The 25,617-nt window shown below is 45.7% G+C and overlaps 1 long non-coding RNA gene across 4 annotated transcripts in view; it reads right to left on the bottom strand.

Moving 5' to 3' along the window:
- Positions 1–25,246, bottom strand: part of LOC118687259 (uncharacterized) — a 74,889-nt gene extending 49,643 nt beyond the window's left edge. For 3 of the 4 annotated variants that reach the window (XR_008508470.1, XR_008508472.1, XR_008508471.1), the window contains exons 1-2: positions 25,213–25,243; positions 7,011–7,067 (exon numbers count right to left, since the gene is read on the bottom strand). This is a non-coding gene — a long non-coding RNA (uncharacterized LOC118687259). Of the gene's footprint in view, positions 1–7,010; positions 7,068–25,212 lie in introns of all 4 variants that reach the window. The other variant, XR_004980311.2, reaches the window with a different exon arrangement.
- Between the last annotated feature and the right edge of the window lie 371 nt (positions 25,247–25,617).

The following is a 25,617-nucleotide window of genomic DNA, read 5'->3' as shown; positions in this document are numbered from 1 at the left end:
TTAACTATAATTTTCTTAGTGCACATTAAAACCTCTGGGCCAGTAAACCATCTTCAATTTTTTGCAGAACTTATAACTATCAAGAAAGAGATCACGTTTTGCCTTTATTACTTCTACTATGGATTTGCATGTACCTGTATTTGAGGATATGTCCCTATGTGCACATACACATCTATCTATGCACATACAAAGACTTATATATTCACAACTACTGGGTAAGAAAAACTAAAGTATAAAAAAAAAGAAAAGCACCTTTTATAATTGTTATAATAAGTTAAAACTATTGTATAAATTTAAAATTATTATGCAAAAAATGTCATGGTTTCTGATACTATTTTTTTTAAAGAGCAAAACCAGAAAGCACTCAGAGAAACTAAAAAAACTGATTTCCCCTTTTCTAGGCTCTTTATTGTTTTATTTCATTCAGTTTGACCAGTTTAAAAAAAAAAACCAAAAAACCAAAAACTTAAAAGATCAATTCTTTATCTTTCTGTCCTAGCCATATAGACTCCTTGCCATCACGTACTAATAAAAATCAGTTACTTTTGGTTTTTAACATTAACTATAAAGTGTTTTAATTTAATTTAAACACAAAAGATAGCTGGAGGTTTTTTCTTTTCTTTTTCAGAAACATACTTCTAATTTTTTTTTTTAAAGAAAAACATAGGATGTTAAAAAGTCATTGCCATGGGTCCTTCATGATTACTTTGAGGGTCAGTCTTCAGCATAATGTCCCTTATACTGCAAGCCTGACGAGCAGAGCTCCCAAATGTTTCAGCTGCATGACTTGGCACCCTGTTTTTTTAGTCACACTATACACGATCCTTCAACCACTTAATAAAGCCTAGAGATGAAGGGGTGGGAGACCTGCCAGTGTATGGACTCAAACAGTTCAGTGTAGAAATCAGTAATGTAAAATTGGGGTTTTTCTATCGCTTCTGTTTTTCTTAATTTGGTTCAGTTAGGTTGGCCTTTTGCTACAACTGCATGATAAAAACATAAGCACGTGAACATACACACACACAGTTAGTTACAAAACTCTTCATAAAAATGTGTAATACATGCCAATAAATCCTATTTTTGTGTAATGGATTCTTCCTTCCTATCATTTCTGGCCTCAACTGGTCATAAAGCAAGGATCATGTGCTCCCCTCTATGCCTTATAACTTCAATCATCATCTGCAACATACTGCAGATGGAGAATCCATTTCTAAACTACCTGCAAAGTCCACATCTGCCCTGTGCAACAGGCACAGCAGCACACACCTCTCTAATTTACCTAAAGAGCAATTAAGGTGAGGAACCCTAACACCAAACTCCGTAGGTGAGGGGAAGATTTCTCACACTTACATTGACAGGCCCTGATGTCTCCACACTCTGTATCCATGATGAAAATTGTACACGTCCAAGTGCCCAAAAACAGAAGCAAGGCCAGCTACTGATCATGTCTCTTAAACTGGCTGCTCAGGCTCACTCCTCTACGTCTTGCCCTGCCTCCAATTTTCACCTCCTGTGCTCACCAGGAGCACTCATCTTGTGTGCATTGTAGGGAACAAGGTGGGAGGAGCAGTGGAGCAGGGGAATCAGCTGAGGGCCCTTTCCAGGAACAGGTGTCCATGGAGGTGGGTGAAAATCTGGGAGACACAATGGAAGGAAAACAGAGAGACAGTGTGCATGTGCCTGACTTGGGACAGAGAAGAAGAAACAATGAAATAAAAATAAGGGAAAAGCAGGAAATTAAAAAAAAAAGGAGGGAGGACTGAAAGAGGAAAAATGGGAACTGTCTTGCCATGTTCCCATCATGAGCTGCATTTAGTAATTTCTCTACCTGTGCCGTATCATGCTTCCCCAGCAGATGTTCCTCTGAGGGTAAGGAGAGTGACTGAGAAGTATTGCTTTGACGAGGATGGGTCTGGGAACCAGCAGTGGACAAATCTTTTTTAAAAGCCTACCTGTCATTCTGCTAATTTGTTTCTTTTTTGGCTTCATAAATCCTGATTTGAAAGGAAAAGAGAGTTACCAAATATATTGTCAGAAAACAGCACCCCCCAAAAGTCATGTCATCTGTCCCTCTCTTTCTACCTCTTTGAGAAGAAATCCAATTTCTTTTCCAACCAGAAATTGTGCCTTACACTTGGGACACATGGGCTGGAGACTCTCTGAGGAGCAAGAGGCCACAGGAACAGATAGATCTGTGACAAAGGCTGAGAACTGTGCCCAGGCAGGGAACCCCTCACTGTACCATCCTTGCACTGGAGATGGATCAACAAACAGCAAATTAGCAGTGAGTATATGTTCACATCAAAACCGGCAAATGTATTGGCACAGCCAAGAACTTCTAACAACAGTATGTCAAGATTTTTCACATCCTCTCAGCAGACAAGTAGGTCTTCTCTTTAATCACTGGCCATTTTTAATGTGACAGAGCATATGAACACATGCTGAAAAATAACTAAAATATAACAATATAATTAAAGAGATTTAGAACGGAAATCAGAAAGTGATAGAGACCTGGCATCAGCTTGTCACTAAGGAAAAGGGCAGCTACACCAGACATGTAGAATTTTATTGAGTCACCCAACCAGACTTTCCAGAAAGAGAAAGACAAGGGCATTGAGATGTTTCTGTGTTGGCTTTTGTGGCTTTCTTTGGGTCTTTGCTGCTCACAGTACTTCTGTTCAATTAACACTGCTGACTATGTATTCTATACATTGAGGTTAAATAACTGATGGTGTCATGGCTGCTGGTGACTTCTCCCCAGTCCTCCTCCTAATTACTGGCCTTTTTGGTCTTTACTCCTCTCCCAGGAAATGTTGATGTTTTTTCTGGAGTGGACACCATGTGCCATCCATTCAGTGCAAGATCAAATGCCCTCTCTTCTAGGCCACTTCCTCCTTTCCCTCCTGTTTGCAGTGAGGGTGGACACCTGCATGGGCTGACTTACATCTGTACAGCTGGGACTGTGCTGTGATGAGCTGAACAACAACACATGTTCTCCCAGTGCTTGTCCCAGCTCCTCTGTTGGAAAATAACCTTATTTCCTTCAGTAAAGCTATAAACTCAAGGGTGTGGTGGGCCTTGATTTGGCAGTGCTTTCTGCCTCCCACACCTCTCTGGTAAAAACATTCACATGAGGGCAGATAATTTGAAGAGAACAAAAATGGAAGAATCACATTCTTTAAAAAGGATGTAATTTCTCCATGGCAGTGTCCCACTGCTTTCCATTTTTTCCTTCAACCATGCAATCATTTTGAAAAGGCATCATTTAAAACAATCAAATTCTCAGAATAAATTTTTTTTGCAACTCCCCTTTTCAGAGAGGTTTGCACACAAATTGAGAATTTTCAGGTTTCCCAGGCAAATGAACCTTGTCCGCTTGGGCAGAAGCTCATGCTAGCTTACATTATTTAGCATGGCATTATTCCATGCTGTTAACATATAGCTCACTGAAAATAAGGGATGATGGAACACCTTTTCCATGGCACACCCTGAATTTATTCTTAGTAAATTGTTTACTATGTTCTTGGCCTAGAAACTCACAATTCTCTGAGCCCTTTTTAAAAAACTACTTGCCCACTTTCAACTGTGGGGAGAAGGTGACCCCTTCAGTACCTCCACTGCCAAGCAAAGGGGGCAACTTCAGAAGACAGCCTGGCCACCTCCCAGGAGACAGAGCTGCTGCAATGGGAGAGCATGGATTTGTCAAATTCAGAGAATGAGCTTTGGGGATGAGGGAATCCTCTAATAAAATAAACAGAAAATTAAATTCACCTCCCTTTTCCTCTCACATGTCTCCCATCTATGCCTGCCTGGAAGAGAACAACGTGGTGCCTAGACATTAGCACTGAAAACACCACAACTCATTGACAAACACACAGGTCACATTTCTTCTCTTGCTCCACTTGAGGGAATCATCTCTTTTCTCCTGCAGAAGTTAACGCTGCATCCTGGTGACTAGTAGAGGTATCATCAGTGCCCAAATGCGTGTCCTTGTCACCACACTTATGTCAGCACAGCCTGTGACTACTTGCACACAGACGGGAACGTAGGTCATGGGAAGCACTTGAGCTGTGCAGGAGTTTGGACTGTGGCCACATGGAGTAGATGGTGTCTCCTAACCCCAGAGAGGTTCTGCAGAGACTAAAGACGTATTAGAAATGTGACTCATGTCATGCTACTACCATGATGCATTTCTCCTTGTGCACATAGAAAAATTAATAAAGCATCTTCTATCATCCTTCCAAACCCATCTGAACAACAGCATCAAATATGCTATAAAACACAGGTAGTGCTTCTTAAATTAAGTGCAAACTTTAAATTTCACAGGGACTACTTTTGTAACTCTCTTCTACAAATTAAGAAGCTTGACTATCCAGAATTAAAACAAAGTGCTAGAAAAAAATCCAATTTATATTCACATGCATATGTATTTTTGTGCATGCATGCAGCCAACCCTGTGCCTGTGTGTGCTGCTCTGAACAGTACTTAGTCACTTACACAGAAAATTGAATGTATTTAAATAAGGTGCAGCTTCTTCCTGCTCCAAACAAAGTCCATGGGCAATGCTGCTCTTTTCTGGTTATATTTACAAATGGGAATGGATTATATTTACAAACAGAAATAGCGTTGTGTTATTTCAGACCAAGTTTGGCTGCTGCAGTGCTCCTCTCTGAACTTTGGGAAGTCTACATGCTGTATTTTCCCCCAGACTACATATCACATCTGCAGTACCATAAATCTGCCAACCTTTCCCACCACTTCTACTGCTAATTAGGCTTATTGGGGTTTCACTCTCGTACTCCCTATGTTAGATAAACGCAGTGTCAACTAACATGCTGCAAGCACTACTACCTGCAGAACTGTTATCAGGGTACGTCCACTGGTCGTGCTAAACCAGGGATGACAACACTGGGAACATTTTGGCAAAACACACTTCTGTGGACACTGCCAGTGAGTCAACAAACCCTATTTAGTATTCCACAATTAGTTCCCATAAAATATTTCAGAAAAAGAAAGAGATATAATAAGTTTTTGTTCGTTGGGGGGGGGAATGGGGGGGAATGGGGGGGCAGCAACATGACACTAACCAAATTAACCTGCCCTGTAGTAGAAAAGCTGAAAGATATTTATTTTAATTTATAGGAAAAGCCCCTTTAGACATATATTTTAAAACATCTAGTGTTTCAGCAAGGCCTGATAGTTACTGAAAGTTACACAGCAAACAACTACACAACTTGTCTGAAAATATAATAATACTGATAAAAGGTAATTTACATGAGTCCTTTATAAGAGCAATCTCTACATCCAGAAATGAGATGGCAGCATACTACAGCTAATCCAAATATTATAGCTAAATATATTTGTGGTAACAGATCTTAAATAGAAGGAATGAGAACTGATGTGCAGATGATCTGTGAAAGACTCAAATACTAATAAAAACTGGGGGAGAAGGAGGGGAGAAGGAGGATGGGGTAAGAGTGTTAAATCATTATTTCATGAGGCCCATATTCACAAAGCAATTTTTTACAGATGGTTGGAGGTATTTCTCAGCCCTTTACTGACAGGAATACGGGAGGCTCAGAAGTCTTAAGCAGCAATTCTATTCATAGGCCCTTAGCCTTTATATAATTGTATTAAGTGCAGTAACAGACATAAATTAACATGCACTGACCCCCCACTCCTAGCAATGTATGCCTTGACCTTTTAAGAAACCTCAATAGCAGTACTAGTTTAGTATTTGATACCTCCTCTTTTGGGGGAGGTTAAATGCTGGTCTAGGAGTTGCATGTACTCGAGGCTCTAGCAGGCCTTACCCATCTTTGGCTACGAGAAGCTGCTTTTCTTTCATATTTTGAAGTAAGCAGAGTTTGTCTACTTTGATTGCAAACAAGCTGATACCAGTAAAGCACTGCTAAGCTTTATGGGTCCTAACAGAGTGTTTGATGTAAGACAGGTGGCAGGTTAGGAGCTTCTAACCTCTGAAGACATCTGCCCATAATGGCAGCTTTCTTAAGGAAGACATTTGTGTTGTTTTACAGCAAATTGTCCATTGCAATTTGTGGGCAGATAACGTCCATCAAGAAATTAGATGCCAAAATAAAAAGACAAAAATGGACTTCTTACAAAAATCCTTCCTATGTATTTCATTTACTCATAAACTGAATTTAAAATTTAAAATATGAAAAATGAACTTAAAATTCAAAATATAAAAAGACTTTTCTGTAGTTAATTATTTGTAAACTTTTCATTTTGTAACTGGAACGTATTTCGTCTTTCTCTAAAATTGCCACGTCTGAAAACAGAGCAGGGGACAATGGCCAAACCTGACTGAAACAAGGATATGTTTGGTTGTTTTACTGGGAGAGGGTCCTTTTGCTTTTAAAACATGTGCTATCAATTAATTTGCCTCTCAATTTTCTACCTCACGACTATAGTGGTAGACAGTAATTTGTACTAGCTGTCTCAAGGATGGTGGATTAAAAAAAAAAAAAAAAAAAAAGAAATTGACCAGGCAAAAACTAGGAGAACTGCAAATGTCGGACAATGCATTTAACCATGAAGTGGCAGAGTGTTAACTAGTGAATGAATGAAGGAAGCACAGAGATTTTAGGCAATGCTTACTAACTTTTTTCCTTCCCCACTGTCTTAAGATGACAGGTTTCACTAGAAATCAACATGACGGCCTGTTTATATATCATTTATAACAACTTTACGTGGATTTGACCCCCTGTTTCATTGCCTTGACCTCCCTTCCAGCATCCTGAGCTTTCTCCCATGTGGGATGAAGTTGTTGCCTGTGCCTGGGGGCAGTAGGTGCTGCTGGAGCCCTGTCGGTGCTGGGGATCAGGGGGCAGCTGTGGCCTAGTGCTGTGTTAGGCCAGGCCTGGCCGTAACCAGCGCCGGGGTGTGAGGGAACGGCAGCAGCCGGGAACCCGGACGGTTCCCCGGCTTTCGGGAGGGGCCCGTGTGAGGAATCCCGGGGGGTGGGGAAAGCCCGTCGCTTCTCTCACCTGCCTGCGGCGCTCGCTGCTCCCGCGGCGCCTCTGGCCTCGACGGCGCGGCCGCACCTGCAGGGAAAGGCAGAGGGAGAGGAGGATTAATCGCGCCGGAGTGGCTCCCGCAGGAGTCTCCGCTCCTCCCCGACTCACCTGGCTACGGCTTGCCCTGAAGCGTCGAGGGGAGCGGAGACTGGCTCACGGCCCCACCCGGACGCCCCTATCACCCGTGGGGATACACACACCCACACACCCACACCCACACCCACACCCACACCCACACACACACACACACAGAGTACCAGAGAGGAGCCCCTCCAGCTGCCTCAGGCCCAGACCCGGCACAGCACGTCGGGGGAGGCGAGGCCAGGCCGGGACGCGCCTTGGCAGGGCCGGGCAGGAGCCCGACGGCAGGAGGAGAGGGCCGGGGCTTCCCCGGGGCAGCCCGGAGGGGTTGCCGCGGGTGGGTGCCCGGTCGGGTGCGGCAGGCGCGGCCGCGGCCCGGGCCGCCCGACGTGTCCAAGTGTCCTGCAGCGGACGGGAACGTGCGAGGAGCGAGAGCAGACAGAGGGGCAGGGCAGGGAGCGGGGCAGGGCGGCTGGCGAGAGGCGCCCTGCGGAGCTGCGGCGGCCGCGGAGCCCGGCCAGGGGCAGCCCCAAGCAGAAGGGAGCGGCTCCCGCTCCGCCCGCAGCAGCCGCAGCCCTAAGCATGGCAGCAACAGTTGGCTGGCAAGGTAAAGAGACGGGGAGCTGCACCATCGTGGCTCGGATTTCCCTTCGCGCCTGAGCTGCCCCCCCAAATCACTCCTGGTTTCCATCCTCTTGAGGGACGACAGTAGGCAGGGAACAGAGAGGATTTTTTATAGCCTTAGCTTGGCTGATCCCTCTTATCACATCTCTTTTTTTTTTTCCCAAGTTCCCTCTACCTTGTCTCTCCCTTTAGAATATGCTCACATGAATAAAACCCCCGTAAAGATGTTTGCTGGCCACCAGAAAGTACAAACGTCTTTTTTTTCTCTAAGTAGAAGAGGATAAATAATTATGAAAATGCAAGGCTACTTAAAAGGTATTGTGACCCTTCCACCTTTGTTTTCATCAAGCCAGCTAGTGCTCAAGCTACGTGTCCTGAGCAAGATGAAAAGGAGGGAAGGGAGCAATGAGGTGCTTTTGCTCTGCTTTTTTTTCTCACTTGTCCCTTAGCCAGCCTTTTACTCTTTTCTAAACTGCGAGCAAGTCTTCAAAATATCTTTTATTTCTCGAGAAATATTAACTCAGACTGTGGTCCTCACCCGATCTCTCCAATGCAGGCTTCCCTGAAATGCAAGATCAGCCCTTTCTCAGCCGGGTCTCCCTCTGTGCCGCTGTCGGGGGGAGGGGGGGGCAGATGGGAGAGCCCTTGTGTTTTCTAACAGCTGAGACATTGGATCGCACCCCCACCTCCTTTTTATTTTACAGCCGGGCGAACCATAGGCCCCTGTGTTGCGTCAAGCGGCCACTCTGCTACCAACTTGCTGCTTAGATCTTGTCTCTTTCACGAGGCTGATCTGCACGGACAGATCTGCGCTTAATCGCTGCTTCTTTTGGGGGGCGGCAGGCAGGGAGGATTTCTCTTTGCTATTTATTTCTTGCCCACAGAATCCGGGCTGGTAATTACTGCAAAGAGAGGGAAAATGCAGCTTCCCTAACTCCTGCCTGAGATGCTCTCAGTGCTGTGTGCATGCACAAGGCAGTTTCAGAACCACAGAGCTGGTGCTGATGCTGCTTTGCTCGCTTGCAATCACCTCGTCCAAAAGCATCGCCTCGGCTGGGTTTTCCCTCGGATTCTGCCTTTTTTACCCTTTTAGGAGGCTCTAGTTTTTGCGGAAAGAGTGAGTGAAGATATCACCGGACTGCAAGTTGCTTAAAATCAGGTTGGAAGTGGGCAGGGGGGAGGGAGGCGCCTTTGGCAAGCGCTTCCATGGTGCATCTCCTGCTAACTGGGGTCTCCCCCAAACCGCGGCGGATCCGTGCACCTCCCCCTCCTCCTCCTCCTCCTCCTCCCTCCCTATTATTTATAGGGTGATCCCAGTAAATCCCACCCTCCCCACCTCGAAATAAACCGAGGCTCACGATTACAGAGCATTTAATGAATCGCTCCGAAGAATTTTTTTTATGAATTAATCTCGATCAACTAGGACACCCATATTTTCAAACACGGCTATGCCCTGGAAGGAGGGGGGTCGGTGGAGGCGGGGGGGGAAGGTGAGGATAGGAGAACTTTTAGGAAGTTTTATTCTATTTTTATTTTTCCATTAATGAAATAAAAAAAACACCATACAGTTATCCGAATAAACGTGTGATTTGCTCCTTTAGGCAAAAGTCGATTAAAAAGTTAGGCGACAGGGAATATTTGGACGTCTGGGGGACCAAGCGGAGTAGGAAAGGGGGGAAAGGGTGTTTATTTCTCTCACTACATATATATCTAGAGACACATATATACACTCACAGCGGGAGGTGGGGTTGGGGGGGGTGGGTTGGACGGGGAAAGGGAAAGGGTGCCAGGAATTAATAATAGAAGCCCACAGAGTCTAGATAAGTCCAAGGCTCGGCGATCGCAGCTGCTGCTCCTTCGGCGAATGCGCCCTCCGCAAATGCTTTTTGGGGTAAGGGCTTCCCGGGTAGGTAGTTATGTACAGCAAGCCCAGACCGCAAAAAGATTCGCGAAGGACAAAGTCTCCCGCGGCTTCCTACATCCATCCATCCGGCTGCCACCATAACATCCACAGGACCCACGGGCGATCGGCTCCGCCGTCCCCCGCCACGCCGGGTCCCCACCCCCCATCTCCGCCAAGTCCCGTTCCGAAACGCAGGACCCCGCCGGGGCGAGGCGGCGCTGGGAGGGAAGGGGGGGGTGTCCTGCCACCCCCCCTCCCCCCCGCGGCGGGCCGGCGGCGCGGGGCCGCGGAGCGTGGCGGAGCGCGGCGTGTCCGCGGCCCCGCTCCGCGCGGAGGCTCCGGCGCTGGGCACGGGCGCTGCGTAAAGAGAAAACTCTCCCCCCTGAGCGCTAAATAAATAGAGAGCAGGCGGGCCTCTCATTGGTGCGGGCTAAAATCGTCACCCACCAATCAGCGGCCGCCTCACACTGCCTCGGTCGGCTTTTTTTTTTTTTTTTTTTTTTTGCTTTTTTTTTTTTCTCCTTTTTTTTTTTTTTTTTCCTTTTTTTCCCGAAAGGGGGAGAGGAGAGAAGAGCGGGAGGGAAGGAAGGATGGATAGAAGGAAGGATGGGGGAAGAAAAAAAAAAAGGAGAAAAAAAAGGCCCCCTCCATGTTCAATTAGTCACCAAATCCGCGACAAGAACATGTCCAAGAGTGCGGCTGGGCCAGCCCAGATCCCTTCTCGCTTCTGCCGCTCCCCGAGCCCCTCTCCGGGAATCCTCTGCCAAAGGGGCGCCGTTAAGCTAAGGACCAGCCCCGCCGCGGGCTACCCCGGGCGCAGAGCCGCCGGTCCCCCCGGCGGGGGCGCCCCAGGCCGCCCGCCACCTCGCGGCGGGCAGCCGGGGACACGGGGACCTGCCGCTGCCTCCTCCCCTATTCCTCCCGCCTCAGCGCGGGGACCCAGCCAGACCCGAGGGGCGACCCTTCCGGGTCGGCAGGGGACGCGGGACGTCCCCTCCCCTCCGCTCCTAAGCGCCGTCCTGGGCGCTAAGCCACCTGCCACCGCCGCCGGCGAGGACACCCGCTTGCTAAAAGTTTCCAGGACGTGTCACTGAACTCCAGAGGTCTTCTCCTGAAAGCCTGCGGGGAACCAGAGGCCCCGCCAGTGCCCGGCGGCAACGAGAGCAAGACAAACACACGTCCGCGTCGCGGCCCGCCCGGCCGCCGGCATCCGGAACGAGCTGGGGCAGAGACCCGCGGGGGACCGAGGGGACTCGCATCCGGGCCCGAACTCCAGAACTTGCAGTTCCACCACTGCCCCGCGGCGGCAAAGGGTCCCGCGCGAGCGGCACGGGAAACCCACGCGTGACGCCCCCGCGCGCGTCCCATCCCGCATGGCCGCAGCTCCCTCCCGACGCTGCTGCCCGCCGGGCGGCACGAACGACGCCCCGCGCCTCCCGAGCCCCCGGCGAGACCAGCGGCAGCGGCGCGACGGAGCGGAGCGGAGCGCAGGCAGGACGGGCAGGGCGGCCGGGGCAGCGCAGGCAGCAGAAGTTTGAAAACCTCCAACACTTACCTGGCGGGGCGCGTCCCTGGCCGCTCCGGGGAGTCCCGCGCGGGGTGCAACCATCACCAACAGTGTTTTGGTGTTTTTTGGTGTTTTGGTTTTTTTTTTGGAAAGCCCAAAAGCAAAGCGTCCCTTCCTTCAGGTGTGTATATAAGTTACTGTACTGTGTGGGAGGGTCACGATCTCACTAGGTGCAGAAGATTCCCCAGGATTAACCCCTCCTCTCCCTACCCCTTCTGCAACTTGTTGAGGATTTTATACACACACGCGCGCAGGCACGGGCACACGGGCACACACACACACACGGACGGGAGAGCAAGGAGAAAGCGAGCTCCGCGGAGTCCGGCTGCCCCCCGACGCCGTTGTGATTGGATGGTCTTTTCATGGAGAGGGGACGTCTCAAGTCGAAGTCACGATTTCTCCTCAGTTTGGAACCATCTGTGACTGGAGCCATGACGCAGCCAGAGCACATTACTCACTTTTACAGTCACGACTTGGAAATCCGTGCAGTTTCCAACCAAAATTACACCGCCACCATTGAATTATTTAATAGGATCCAGTTAAGGGTAATCTTATGCATTGTGTCAAGTGAGGCAACGATCTAGGAGGGGAGGGCTGGGAAGGCGAGGGAGGGGGCGAGGAAGGAGGGCATTTCTTGTTTTTAATGCCTGTTTTGTAGAGGTATATTAAGAGTTGCAATGATTGGCTACACGTGTTGTAAAGGGTTTTTTTTCTTGCTTAAAAAAAGCAACCAAAAAAAAATAGAGATCTGGTCCGCTTGTAAATACGACCACGCAAGCTCGGGGAAGGGACGGTTTAGACATTAAGAGGAGCCGTGGGTGGAGTACCGTGCTGTGAATTCAGGCGCTGGTGTTTGATTAATTGCAAGAAATTATGTCTTTTGTATGCCTAGATTAGAGCCATTGCATGCGGTCTTGGCCAGGAGGTGCTCTCACCCCAGCCCAGTGTACTGTGCTATACTGATGTTCATGGCTGCATCATGCCATTGTCTGCAGGATCCGCAATTGTTGCTGGGCTTTGTGTGGTAGGTGCACCATTTTCTAAGCTTGCTTTTACTGCGAGGCCACGGCTAAACGTGCTCCGGGGGAAGCTCCTTGCTTGGTTATTGTCTGCCTCGTGCGTTTTTCATCCTTTGCAGGTCTCAGTCTGCGGCTAAGCCCCCTTCCACGGCGGTTTCGGAGGGGATACCATTGTCCGGGATAACGCGGTGGTGCATGTGAGTGCCAGACGGTGTTTCCTTGTCTCTTTTAATGCAATCTGATGACATGCCTTTGCTAGCCGGAATGCCTGCGAACATGCATGCTCGTAGACTAGCGAGAACTTCCCTGGCTCCCAGAAGCGGTGAGGGGGTGACGGGTGGTTGCAGCACAGAGGTAACCCCACACAGCTACTCCGTATCCACCACAACAAACCCCTACTACTTCGCCTCTAATTCAGTCATTTCACCAACTCCGCTGGTGAGGGTATGACTAAGGACTCGAAGGACGGGCAATAATAAAAACAGACGCTCTCACACACGCGATCTGCAGAAAGTGTGAGCACTTAGAGGGGAAAAATGAGGTGGGAGGAGAAGGGGTGAGTCCAAATAAAGCAACCTATAGCCTCTTATTTTGCGGAGCACCATCATCAGGTACAGGCTCTTTCAAACGCACGGGCGGGAAGGGCAGGCGGCGCCGGGCGGAGGAGCGGCGGCGGGGAAGCCGCCGCGGGAGCGGCGCTGCAGGCGGCGCAGCGCGGCCCCCGCCCGGCGGACACCGGGACCGGGACCGACTCCCGCCCGTGGCGGGAGCGGCGGCGGCGGCGACGGAGCGGCGGGTTCAGCACCGGGGCGCGGATAGCTCCCGGCGGCCGCCCTGCGGGAAGCGGCCGGCCGGCGCCCCCGGCCCCGCCGCCGGCTCTGCCTCTCCCCCCGCAGAGGGCGAAAATAGAGGGGGGGGCGGGCAGGGAGAGGGGCTCAACAGCGCCGACAGAGAGAGAGAGAGAGTTGCAGCTCGCTATTGATTCAGAGATTTACCGACAGGGTGATTCCCCTTTCTGCAAGAATTCCCTCTGTCTGAGCTCCGGGCATGCACCAAATTCATGATGTAGACGAGTATAACCCTCTCGCTTTAGAGGAAAAGTAGAAAGGAAGGCAAAAATAATCCAGGCATGCATAAAATAAAGACAAGACTCACAGCCACTCTCTGTATCATGCACAGGAAAGATCACTACTTACCCAAACGGGAACTCCTCAGTTAGGGGAGGGAGGGGGAGGAGGGGGAAAGAGGGGGGGCGGGGGGGGGGGGGGGAGGAGGGGGAGAATCCAACAATTAATTTCCAGACAGGAGTTGGAAAAAAAATACTGCGGTGATGTCCAGGTTTTCTTCCACCCGCGCTCGCTTTTTATACAAGTGCAACCCTCTGTCTATTTCTGGAACGCGATCAAAACCCTGATGCTATTTTTAGCAGGTACTGGGGAAAAAAATCCACACACAAAGGCATTTTGCTGGAACGCTACGTCCAAAACATTAAATGTGCATTTAGTCTGCCCCCCTACAACACAACAACCCCCAACCATGCACCCCCATACCCCAGCTTCTTTCTGCAACACCATCTACATTTGCTTTAGGTGCATCATTGCAGAGAAAAAAAAACACCACAACAAAAACAAACAAACAAAACCCATACCAAACGACCCAAACTGATCGCCTTCCATGCTGTCCTATTGCACAAACCCCTAATCCACAGTTGTATTGAGTCTGTCTCTGTGCCTCTCTGCCTGTTGCCTTGCAAGCATTATTGTGTCTCTCTTCCTCCGGAGTCTTTATAAAGTGGGCTTTGGAAAAAACACAACCACCATGCACCAGTTTGCCATCATGCACAAATGTGGATTTCAGGCAGGGATGCTTGCTTTGCCAAGACACAGAGATGGTTTCATGTACTGAATTGCACCCAGCATTAAGAAGGGTTGTTTTTTTAAAAAAAAATTCTACCCTCCCCACCCACTGCCTTTTCCCCCTTTAAAAAAACCCTTTGTTTGGAGAATAAAGGATCTATAAATATATATATGAAAAAAAAGGGGTGTGTGTGTTTGCGTTCTAGTAATTCACTACAAGGGGGGACTGGGGAAAAAATAGAATCATTAGGGCTTGCAGGCTGCAAGGAGCCAGCCTGAGACTCCTTTGCAAGGCTGCGTCAGTTATCAGCTATTGACGTCACGTTCAGATTCTCCTCTTCAGAGGCTCTAGTTCATCATAAAAGATGTCTGTGCTTGGAGCTTTGTGCTTGCAGTAAGGCACTTTCAATTCGAGGAAAAGAGTTAATTAGCAAGCCCCATATTTTGTGTAGTGCGGTTCTCTGCACAGTTGCACAAAAATCCTGAGGGGGCTGGGGCGGGGGGGGGGGGGCGGGCGGGGGGGAGGGGGATATGGTCTGAGGACAGGGAAATATTTCTTAAAAACCACACACATATCCCATGCAGAAGCACAGGTAGGGAGAGCAATCTGCATAGCCAGACCTTGCAAGAACATTAGCCCCCCCTCGCCCCCCCCCAGTTCCCTTCTCGTGGTTACCAATTTTAACAAAAAACAAGTTAGAAACATAAGCCTGTTTTCTGAATATTTGTAAGGCAAACAGCATGGGGTTGCTGAATATATTTTAGCATCCTCACTTTTTCTCTTTCCCTGTCACCCCCCCGCGTGCCCCCCTCCCCATATCAACAACAGCACCAGCAGCAAGTCCCCCTACCACTTTACACTTGTATTTGGCTACTGTAGCAAAAGACAGATATTGATAAAACCAGGATTAATTCTGTATATTTGTCAGGCAAACAGCCCCGTCTCCTAGAATGACGCAAATAACAGATTCTATGGCTCTGGCTTTCTATATTCTGCACCCACGCACTCTGCTTGGTCTCCCACGGAATCAGCTACAGAGAGCAATGATCCAGATTATACAGAGAGAGGGGTGGGGGAAAGGGAGAGAATATCAAATGAAATTGCAATTAAAAATTATAATGCTGCTATTGTCTGTACGCAAATGTCTAAACCTGAGCTTGCACAGTGGTACACACACAGACACGCACTCGCACCCCCGAGCCCCCCGCCTCAAACCCAGGCATCAATAGCAACCAGACAAAAGAGAATTGTCTTGCTGACAAATCCGGGGTTTATCTGGCCAAGAGAGGGATTTTCTTTAAGCACCACACCTTTCCCTGCTCCCATTAAGCAAAACACATCTCTGAAACGACCTCTCTTGCCACTAAGTGAGTGAAGAGGGGTCAATTAACAAATGCAGCCGCGAGGGGAGGGCAGCAGTAGCCCTTCCACAGTCCCAGAGGAGCTAATGAGGACCTTGAAGAGCAGATCGCCTTCCCTGTCTCCCAGTCAAAGGGATGCAGCTGTTTCTTAAAATGCCTAAAAAAAGGCAAACGCAAAGGGCTGTTGCTATTTTTAAACTCATCTCTCATTTGTTGGAAAATGGCACTAAAAGCATTAAACAATCTCCCCGCCCCGGGGACAGGCTCAGGCATACACCCCAGCATCCCAAGGAAAGCCAAGGTTTATGGGACCATCTCTTCACCAGGTGAGAATATCCTACCATACCCTGCCCACCATCAGCCCTTTTCACACCTCGCATGAAGAGAGAAGCACGATGCTGGGGCAATCAAGAAGCCAGTAAGTTATTTACTGTCTAATCTGTACACACACATTCCTTATTTATTAACTCACTTAATTATTACCAACTTCTTTTGCAGACAATGAATTTCCTAATGTCAATAAACTGCAATCAATGAGGTAAGGCTGTCTCCGCCTCTGTCTCAGCCACACAATGCCATTGTAAGCTATGGTAGTGATACAGCAGCACGCAGGGAGGGGGACATCACACACCTATATGAGATCACATCATAGGCACTGTCAGGCTTGGAGAGACAGATTAAGCATTTTAAAATGACTACACACACTCTCAGGTAGAAGTGAGCAGATCCATTTTCATTCACACATCTCTGGCATGCCAGCCACAAATCTATCTTCCCAGGACCGGGACAGATGTTGTGCTTCAGACCTAGGAGAAAAGCCCAACCTAAACCATGTTTTCACCATATACACCTGGGAAGTTGGCCTTTATAGTAGTAGCAGCCCAGAAGCCAGACAGATGCAGAGAAATACCACTGTAGGGAAGGACCTTATACCAGGGATAGACCAAGACATCTCAAGAGCCCAGACAGAGTGTAAGACACACAACATACCTTCTTTGAGGAGCTGCAACAAAGCTCATCTTGGATTAATAAAAACATTAGGGAACACAGGAGTCTGAGTATGGAGGAATGCACACCTCAACTGTCTTTTGTCACTCAGACCCAAGAGCTTTCAGATAACCCATGGCTTACTGTGGAAGGAAGGGATGATCATCTACTCTCTTCCCTCCCACACACACCCCAAGAGCTTTGCATTTCTCTGTAGTGTTCACTTTTGTGCACATGAACAGAGGAAAGCTGTTCAGCTTTAGTTTTTGTCTGTCACAGAGAAAAAGGTATCAACCTGGTTGTGTACAAAGGATGATCTCTGAGGTGGGTCAGGAGTGGGCATACTGGCAAGCCTTGCAACTCCTGGACCTCGGGCCCTCTCCAGCCATAAAGATACCTGGAATACCCTCTCTGCTTCACACCCTGAGCAGCTCCTTGCAGTCACATGTGTGGGTTATTTAGGTTTGATTTTGGTTGTTTGTTTGTGTTGGGGATGGGGGATTTGGTTTATTTTTTTTGAGTTTCTTTTTCTCCTAAGCTCTCTAGTCTTAGTGAAAGAGCTAGATCTTCCTACCAATGGGTTTAACATGTTCTCATGGAAGCTGTAGTACCACCTTTCACCCTCATTTTCATAAAACCCTGCCTTCCCCTTCGCTCTCCCCTGTTTCTCCAGTCCTATGCATCATCTCCATCTCAGCAGAACCATCTCCTGTGGTCCCTGCCTGCTGCTAAAGGCTTAGCTGAAGTGACGTCCAGTGCCCAGAGAATCTCTCGCACAAAAAAAAAAAAAATAAATGGAAGCTATCCAAAATGAAAAGAATGTTTGGCAGGTGACCATGTACCAAACAGCAGTTCCCATTTCTCCTGATCATTAGAAGCACTAAAAAGAAAATCTTCTATCTCGATATTTTAGTTATTAGCCATCTCATTTTTGAACAATTAAGCCTCCCTGCCAATGAAGTCTTAATGAAAGCAATGGATCCTGTCCTCTGTAAAGTGATACCTGACTGAAGCGACTGAAGCAGCACAGTCCCCACCACCTGCAGGTACATGACCTTTCATCCATAGCTACTGAAGATGCCAAAGGGGCAGCCCAGTTTCTAACACATATGCTCCACATATTGAACTGTCCTCACTCTTGGAAATTTCCCTTTCAGACTCTGCCCTGATGGATAATGTCCCGCATTGGGGTACTACTATTTTTATTAATCGTAAAACATTAGCATGCACAAAATTGCTGCTCAAAACCAACTATGACACTTTAAAAGCAGTATACTTTGAAAATAAAACTATTTTAGTGGTATTCATAACTTGTTCGGGGTTTTGATCCAGCAAATTCAAGCACCACCTCTTTCTCAATTTGGCTCTGCTGTAGTTTGACAGTTACTTCCTCAGAACTTGGAGTTCTGCTCACCTGTTAGCCATTCAATAAAATAATTGCTATAAAATATTCCCCTAACCCAGTCTTACTTCCACTAACATTTCAAGTCTGTTCTTGGCCTAGTTTACCCAAGCAGCTGAAAGACATGTGATATGTTCCAAACATAAGGAGAACAGAAGATAAACAGAAACAGAATGAAGTGCCACCAGGATATACTAGGATCTCACAAACTCACCTCATCTTTTTGAATAAAAGGTACAGGTTAATCAATAACTTCTACTAGTTAATTCTTGTTACAGGAAAACATAGAATGCAGAAGAAAGAGTAATAACATTGAAATGGAAATAAATTAGAGCAACATCTATTCAAGAATTTGCTGGTTTTTATAGGGGGTGGAGTATATGCTAGTGAAAGGACTGAGGAAAAGTAATTGCTAGTTAAAGCAGAGGATTAGAATCTAGATATTCCTCTTCCAATCACAAATTTGCTACAACAAATATTGATCTGAAATTTCTCATGGAAAGGCTTTTTCTTGAATAATTTTGAGGTCCTCAAATTTTAGATGAAGTGCCAATCACTATATGCTTGGCATATCTACTCATGAAATGAAGATAAGACAATACTCACTTACCTAAAGAGGATGTTCTTGAAGATATCTATAGCATTGAGATAATCAATAAAAGTCATCAGTAAGAAGACAGCAATATTATAAATAATCAGAGATTAGAGCATGCAAGGAAGCCAAAGGAGGAAAGGAACACTTTACCTCCAACATCAGAATGAGAAACTGCAGTACATTAGTAAAGAAAATCTCACCTGTGTCAGAAGATCAAGGACTTACTAAGACTTCAATTTATGGATCATTTTGAGAACCTAAATGCATATACCAGGACACCAATAAATAGACAACTTGTGCAAGTATCATCTTACAGAGATTGTATTAATAAACACGTTGAACAGTTTGGGGTTGAAATGTCAGTATATGTGGGTTGCTTTGTCACCATTATCTTTTCTGTTTACATTATAGATATATATCATTGCTATAACATGTAGAAGGATAGAAACTGGATTTTCCTCCAATGGCTGCAAAATCAGGCCCTGGAGACATACTTCTGCATAACAGGGATGAAAAGAAGAAAAGTATTAGCATAATGAAGCTGGTGGAAGTACTAAGGTCTCAATATTGAGGATGATATCAAAAGAAACTCATATCACTTCTTAATAAAAGTTAAACCTATGGAAGAAATACAGTGAATAAGCATCATACTTCAGATACAAGGAGCATAACCTTTGAGGAATACTGCTACAAATTTGATGAGCCTTTACACTAAGATTTGATTTTCATTAGCCTTTAAAATGAAATTTGTCACAAATAAGACCCACGACCTTTAACATAATGTGCACATATATCTGGCAATCACCTTAAAGAAAGAGTTATAAACAAGACCAAAAGATAAGACAACACTTCAAGGTAAATTATACAGGAACTTGAACAAGTAGAAAATAAGAGAAGGCTGTGATGAAGAAATGCCAAAAATCTGTGTCAGTCTTTACCTCAAGCTATCCAGTATTACAGTCAGTGTGAGAGAATGGGATATGGGTAGGGTGATATCAAACTAATTTAGGAAGAATTTATTTTCTGAGATAAAAAATCATGAAGCCAAAGGATCCATCAAAGAAAAAAAAGTCAAGTTCTCTCAAGGCAGAAGACAGGCAGGTGGGAAAAAGAAAATACATTAATTTAGCTTCATTTCTTAGATGGTGAGGTAAAAGACAAGGTGAGATGCCTAGGGTTATGAAGACATGGCCTTGTGAGCTCTTATCCTGACCTATGGTGCTTCTGTAACACTGTTCTTTGCTTGTTTGTTGCTTCTGATTTGTTCTTCCTCATAATGTAGTTCGATGTGGCTATCAAAAATTGCAACAAAAAATTGCTACTCAGCCAGAAAATGTAACACATATTCAAATAAGGACAGGGTGGTGATTTCATCATTCACTCTTCTACTTACCTTTTGGGGTAACAAAAAGTCTCAAATTCACACTGTTCAGTAGTCCTGGAATTCCTATCTCTCTGGACCCCCAAATTACAGAAATCCACATTCAGTAAAGCAGAATCATCTGGTAGTTTCCAATAGCATGAAGGAAAATTAAAACACAAATGGATCAAAAGATCTAGATCACATATGACTTTTTGTCTGAACATCTATTTTTGTCCTCAGTTAACATTTATGCACTGTGTGCTAATAGCAAGTTCAACCCCATAAGTGGCACCAAGATCCAAGCTGTTTGTGCTCAGATCCAAGCTGTGTTTTCTATGAGCAGTTTACAAATTAAGCCACTGGTTCCCTGACTGTGACTGGCAAACCATCGGTGTGTACAGAACTTGTGAAAGTCCCAGGAGGACCAGCTGGGCAAGCACCAATGGCTTTTACTTTCCCAGATGCTGGATCTTCTCAACAGAAACATGGTAGAATTCACATTCTTTTATTTTGCCAATAAGTGACTATGTCTACTAGTACATGGTGTTATTTGGCCATGAATTGGGAGGAGCTCATTCATGTGACTGGGCATTGGAGCAGAAACATCTATAAGTTTTTACTGCTAAGACATGCTTCAGCTCCCCTAGGGAAAACTGTGACAGCTGCTGGACTAACAGCTATCACTGAGAAGACAAGACAAGCCATGAAATTCACAGGAAGAAGGACAAATTTCATTACTTGAAAGAGTATTGGCCCTTTAGAAAGCCCTCAGGAACACCACTGCCTTGCACACACCTGATCAAACCACTACCACTAGCCAATATATGGCAAACTGCAGGTAGGGGAACTACAGTGGTTCTCTCCATTTTCTCCCCTCCAAAGCACAGGATGGGCAGCAGCTCTGTCTGGTCCTTGCTGTGGCTGTCTGTACATCCTTTTAATGACAAGAGACATGTATTAATACTTACAAAGCTCATGATGTGAACTGGATGGAGAAGTATCATACAGATCTTACTGAGTATTAGTAGAATATCTGGAGATCCATGGATGAGCAACAGAGAAGTGCAGGCTATTATCATATTGCTATAAATGCCTGCTGCAGAGCCAGGGGATGAAACCCATACAGTTATGCAAATGTCTCACAGATCACTGTTTTGTGCTGCTTTTGCAGTAATTGCAATTATTATGGGGCTATATGAACAGAGATACAAAGTCTGAATTACATTCCAGGTAATGATTTTCTGAGTAGTTCAAGGTTTGCATGTAAAAGCTATTCTGAGTTGTTGTTCAAGACTGAGAATGAATATTTAGCTAAATTTAGAAATGTGTTAATTTTTGTTAATGTTAATGTTGTATCAGCTGATTGCTCCTTACATTAGCAACACGTCACAAGTTAAACTTTCAAACATGAGCTCCATTATCATATGTTGGCAATCTCAGATTAAGCTCCCATCCTACTGGGTGCTGTGCAAATCCAGAACCAAAAAGTAAGAATGTGGAACATTCTAGCTGGGAGTCAACACTTGAAAACAGCATGGAGCATTAAAATAAAGCTGGATAGTTATTCAGGGGGGACAAAAAGTAAAAATAATGACAGATTGTGTCATTGTTACCTACCCATCTGTGATGTGACAGGTACTGGACAAAAGAATGAACAAGACTCAATACCTGCCCCATGAGGTTACAATTCAAATGGAAGGGCACAAAACAGAGTCCTGTGAAAAACAGAGGAAAATTACTTGTGTCCCAGCATGGTTTTATATTTTGGAATAGTTATATTTTGCAGAAATATTATTGTTCTATTATAAATTATATTATGGAGTTAACATATAATTTATATTATAAATAACAGTATTTATATTGTGCAGATAATTTTGATAGGATTACAGAAAGTGACAGACAAGATCATAGACAGGAGACCTTGGGTAGTACAAAGAGAAGTGGGAAGTAAGCAAGCAGAAAGAGCAAGATGCATGGCCTCCACTCACAGTGGGAGTCAATGGGGAAGCTGGCTAAGTCTGAAAAGCAGGAAGAACTGAATCTTCTACACAACAAGAATCTGCAAGAATGTGATGCAATAGAGAAAATATGAGGGCTGAGACAATCTGAATCCTATTTGTGATCCAGGTATTTCAAGGGGAAAAATGTCAAAAATATCAAAAATACTCCAAGGAGTATGAGGATGAGTGGAGCCACTTGTCTTGGTACTAGGTTTTCAATTGAGAAAGCAGAGGTGAACTAACTGGGCAGTGGGACTGCACATAGGTGTCACTGAATTTTGGAGTGTCTTTCAGAGAGGTCTGCAGTGAAATTGAGAGAGGGCAGTCCTTCTGTCAGACAGTTTGTGGACTTGTGTCCTCTTGCTCATATTTCTATAAATTAAAAGGGAGTCCAAGTAAGAAACTGTTTTGCTCTACCTCACCAGCACTGACCTTTTGTCCAGTCCTTCTACAGAATGCATAGTTTAGTAGAAGAAAGAGTTTTGCTTCTTGTGTCCAGAGTTTATAAGGTAGTGTGGGGTTGCCTCTCTGAAGGCTTTTCATAGGAAAGTGGTACTTTCATTGCCCATTTACTATGAAGAAGAATGTATCCAGATCTCCAGAGGTACTATGCAATTCTTGGTAAGACCATTTGGAGAAGTACTGTGAGAAGAAATACAGGATTTTCATCTATATGGCTGTCCACCTGACACTTAATATGCTGTATGGTGACATAAACAACCACCTTCTTAAATAAAAACTTCACTTTAGAATTGGTTTATGCAGTCTCCTTGAGATAAGTTGCATCACAGCACATAGTTTAACATGAGAAAATCAGGAGTAGCAGAAGACCATATAAACTGGGAGGAGTCTTAATAAGGAATATCCTTCTGCACAAGCATCTAAACCAACATAAGCATTTTCAGGATAAGATCCTGTGTTGATGCAGTCCTGTTCCCTGTTGGGCTAGGAGGAGATGGTAGTAGAGAGAAAGGACAGGGCAGAAAAAGAGGTAGTGGTTAGCTCTTTCAATACAAAGAATCCTTCTAAACCTGACATGAAAAGACGCAGCATCTGGAAAGCTGCAGGAGGGTAGATGAGCAGTGTGCAAGCTGGAGAATTCCCTCTATTGCACAAGCTATGCAAATGTAATTGTAGGCTAGAAAGTGCAGTGACTCATAGGTGAAGTGGATGTGAGAATATCTGGGTTAAAGAGAGTTTGTATGGAGAAGACCATGTGTAGGACCTCAGAAGTCCCCAGAGAGGAGGAAGTGAAAGGATTTTAATGAAAACCCATTACAGAGAGTCATCCTGCCACTGACTGCTTTCTTGAAGTGTCAAGGGAGGAACTCCTGAAGCTGTTTAAATCTGATGGCATTTCAAAACATTCAGATATCCAGATCAATCAAAGATTTGGGGGCTGGGATAAGGAACAGAGAAAAGAAAAGATGAAGCACAAGCCACAGTAAACAAGGGGTGGGAACAACTTGAGGTTTTGCCAGAAGATGATCGAGATCATTGAACCAAAAATCAGAGGTGTTAATGCAGATAATGAGGGCACAGGTTGGACGCAAAATAGCACCCCGAGGTGATGCACTCCAGCTGCTGTAATGTTATATGGAGGAAACAAGAGAGTGGCACTGTCCTGTGCTGTTTCACCTTCTGCAGTCTCACTACTCAGATGACCCCAAAGACACATGCATCAAGGTTCATAGGAATAAAACACAGGATTTCCATGTTTCCCTAGCTGGACAGGCAAATGAGAGATGAGGGGTCAACAGATGGCAGTAGAGGTGATTCAAGTCCAAGTTAACTTGAGATCTCCATGTTTCTCTAAGGGAGGTGGACCAATGATGCAGCAGGCATCAGAAGAATTAAGTGTTGGATGTGTTCAAGGCCAGGTTGGATAGGGCCTTGAACAACATGGTCAAGTGGGCAGTGGGGGGTTGGAACTAGATGATCTTTAAGGTCCCTTCCAACCCAAACCATTCTATGACTATGATTAAGAAATGAGTGCTTTGTTACCAGCAGCCCGTTCTTGACAGGTCTGTCCTTCATGACAAGGGGTGAAAATAGCATATGAGCAAATGTGAAGGGAAAATGCTGCCTCCTAACCACCTCACTTTTGACTTTCTCCACAACCTGCCACGGCTTTGACTTCCACTGCCACCTCACCCTTCTGAGGCACTTGGTCATCACCCTGCTGTTGCATGTTGTATCCCCTCTGAGGTCAGGCTGCTTCATTGCTCTGCTTAGTGCCCTGAGATTCCTCAGAAGAAAAAGCACTGCCCAAGGTGCGACACATTATCCACATTGTGCCCTGTGTCAGTTATCACAAGGTATTACTCTTCTGGTTATACAGAACTTGGGCAGGATCATCTGAAGGGAAAAATATTTTCCACTGGTTAGACCAGTTGGTTCCTACAGCAACTTTGGAAACCTTCCCCTCAGACAGTGAAGACCATCCAACTTTTTCCAATTAAAAAAGCTGCTTGAAATTAGTAATAAATCAAACCCACTCTTCTCAGGCAAGATATCTCTTGATAACCACGTTGAGTGTGGCAGCAGTAAAGAAAACCAGGATGTGCACCACAGATGGCTGCAGCCAAGGTGGAGACTAAGAATCAGTAGCTGCTAAACCCCTACTTCTCTTGAGCTAACAGTATCTGCAATTTGCAAGCCACCAAGAATTAACCAAGAATTTTGGCATCTTGGCTTGAACGTTGCAGAGCAGCAAACTTTGGAACCTGTAATTCTCTTTAATTTCTCTATAGATCAGCTATCAGAAATTACTATGTATAAAGATTTCCCTCTACAGGTGGTTAGAGCTTGTAACAGCCTCTCACAGCCTTTCCTGCATCACTTTAATTAGAATTTTGCCTCATCATTTACTTTGTTACTATTTTACCTATTTCCCCCCCTCCACTATGGACTTTCAGTCTATTCCCAGTGGTAGCAAATTCTCTATGCAAGAAATGTCAACTCCCTCCCATTCTCCTTAGCTTCAACATTGCTGACTTTTACTCTTTCTGCAATTAAAATTTCATTTGCAAGCTCGTTTCCCGAGTGACTTGACGCCTTTCTTCTCCCCCCACCCCAAAATGTGACAAAATGAAAGTTGCAGCCTCTACAATAAGTGTGTGTGGGTCTTAAATGCATAGCTCCCTGCCTGCAGTTTGAGCTTGCAAACTAGCATGCTTTCCTGCAGGAACATCAAATGCACAGGACACACGACACGACAGCCTAGAGAACTCTTCACAAGGAGGGGGAATGCAACGCTGTCCAGTCTTTTCCAAGGCAGGCAGCCGAACAAATCAGAAAAGTCTACTTCTTGTAAAAGCATCTAACAACTGAAATTAGAAAACTTTGCAAAAAGCAAAAGGAAAACACCTGCACACACACACACACACACACGCACGCACAGAGAAACCTACCTTGCAAAATCTTCTTCACTTATTTTTGTATGCAAAGAAAAAAAATCAACAAAGCAAAACAATCCCCAAACAAAACAAAAATAAATAACTCCCTCCCCTCCAAAACTGCTTTCTCCTCTTCCCCACGCCTTAGCTGGATTTCTAGGGAATTTGGGGACTGGTGGGAAGAGCCGAGGGTGGAGGGGCTATATAAATAAACTAGAGCGTTTCTAGCTGTGTATCGCGAAAGGCTGTGGGTTTCGCGTAATGTGTGCCTGCACTCTTCCAGGAGAAAGGCAAAAAAAAAAAAAAAAAAAAAAAAAAAAAAAAAAGAGGGAGAGAAAAAAAAAAAAAAAGAAGCCAGTTCGTGTTCAGAGCCTGACTTGGAGACAGGGAGAAGCAGCAGCCCCCTCCTCCCCTCCCCCG

This window comes from Molothrus ater, chromosome 6 (assembly GCF_012460135.2).
Source record: "Molothrus ater isolate BHLD 08-10-18 breed brown headed cowbird chromosome 6, BPBGC_Mater_1.1, whole genome shotgun sequence".
NCBI lineage: Eukaryota > Metazoa > Chordata > Aves > Passeriformes > Icteridae > Molothrus > Molothrus ater.
This window is presented reverse-complemented; position numbering and strand designations above follow the sequence as displayed.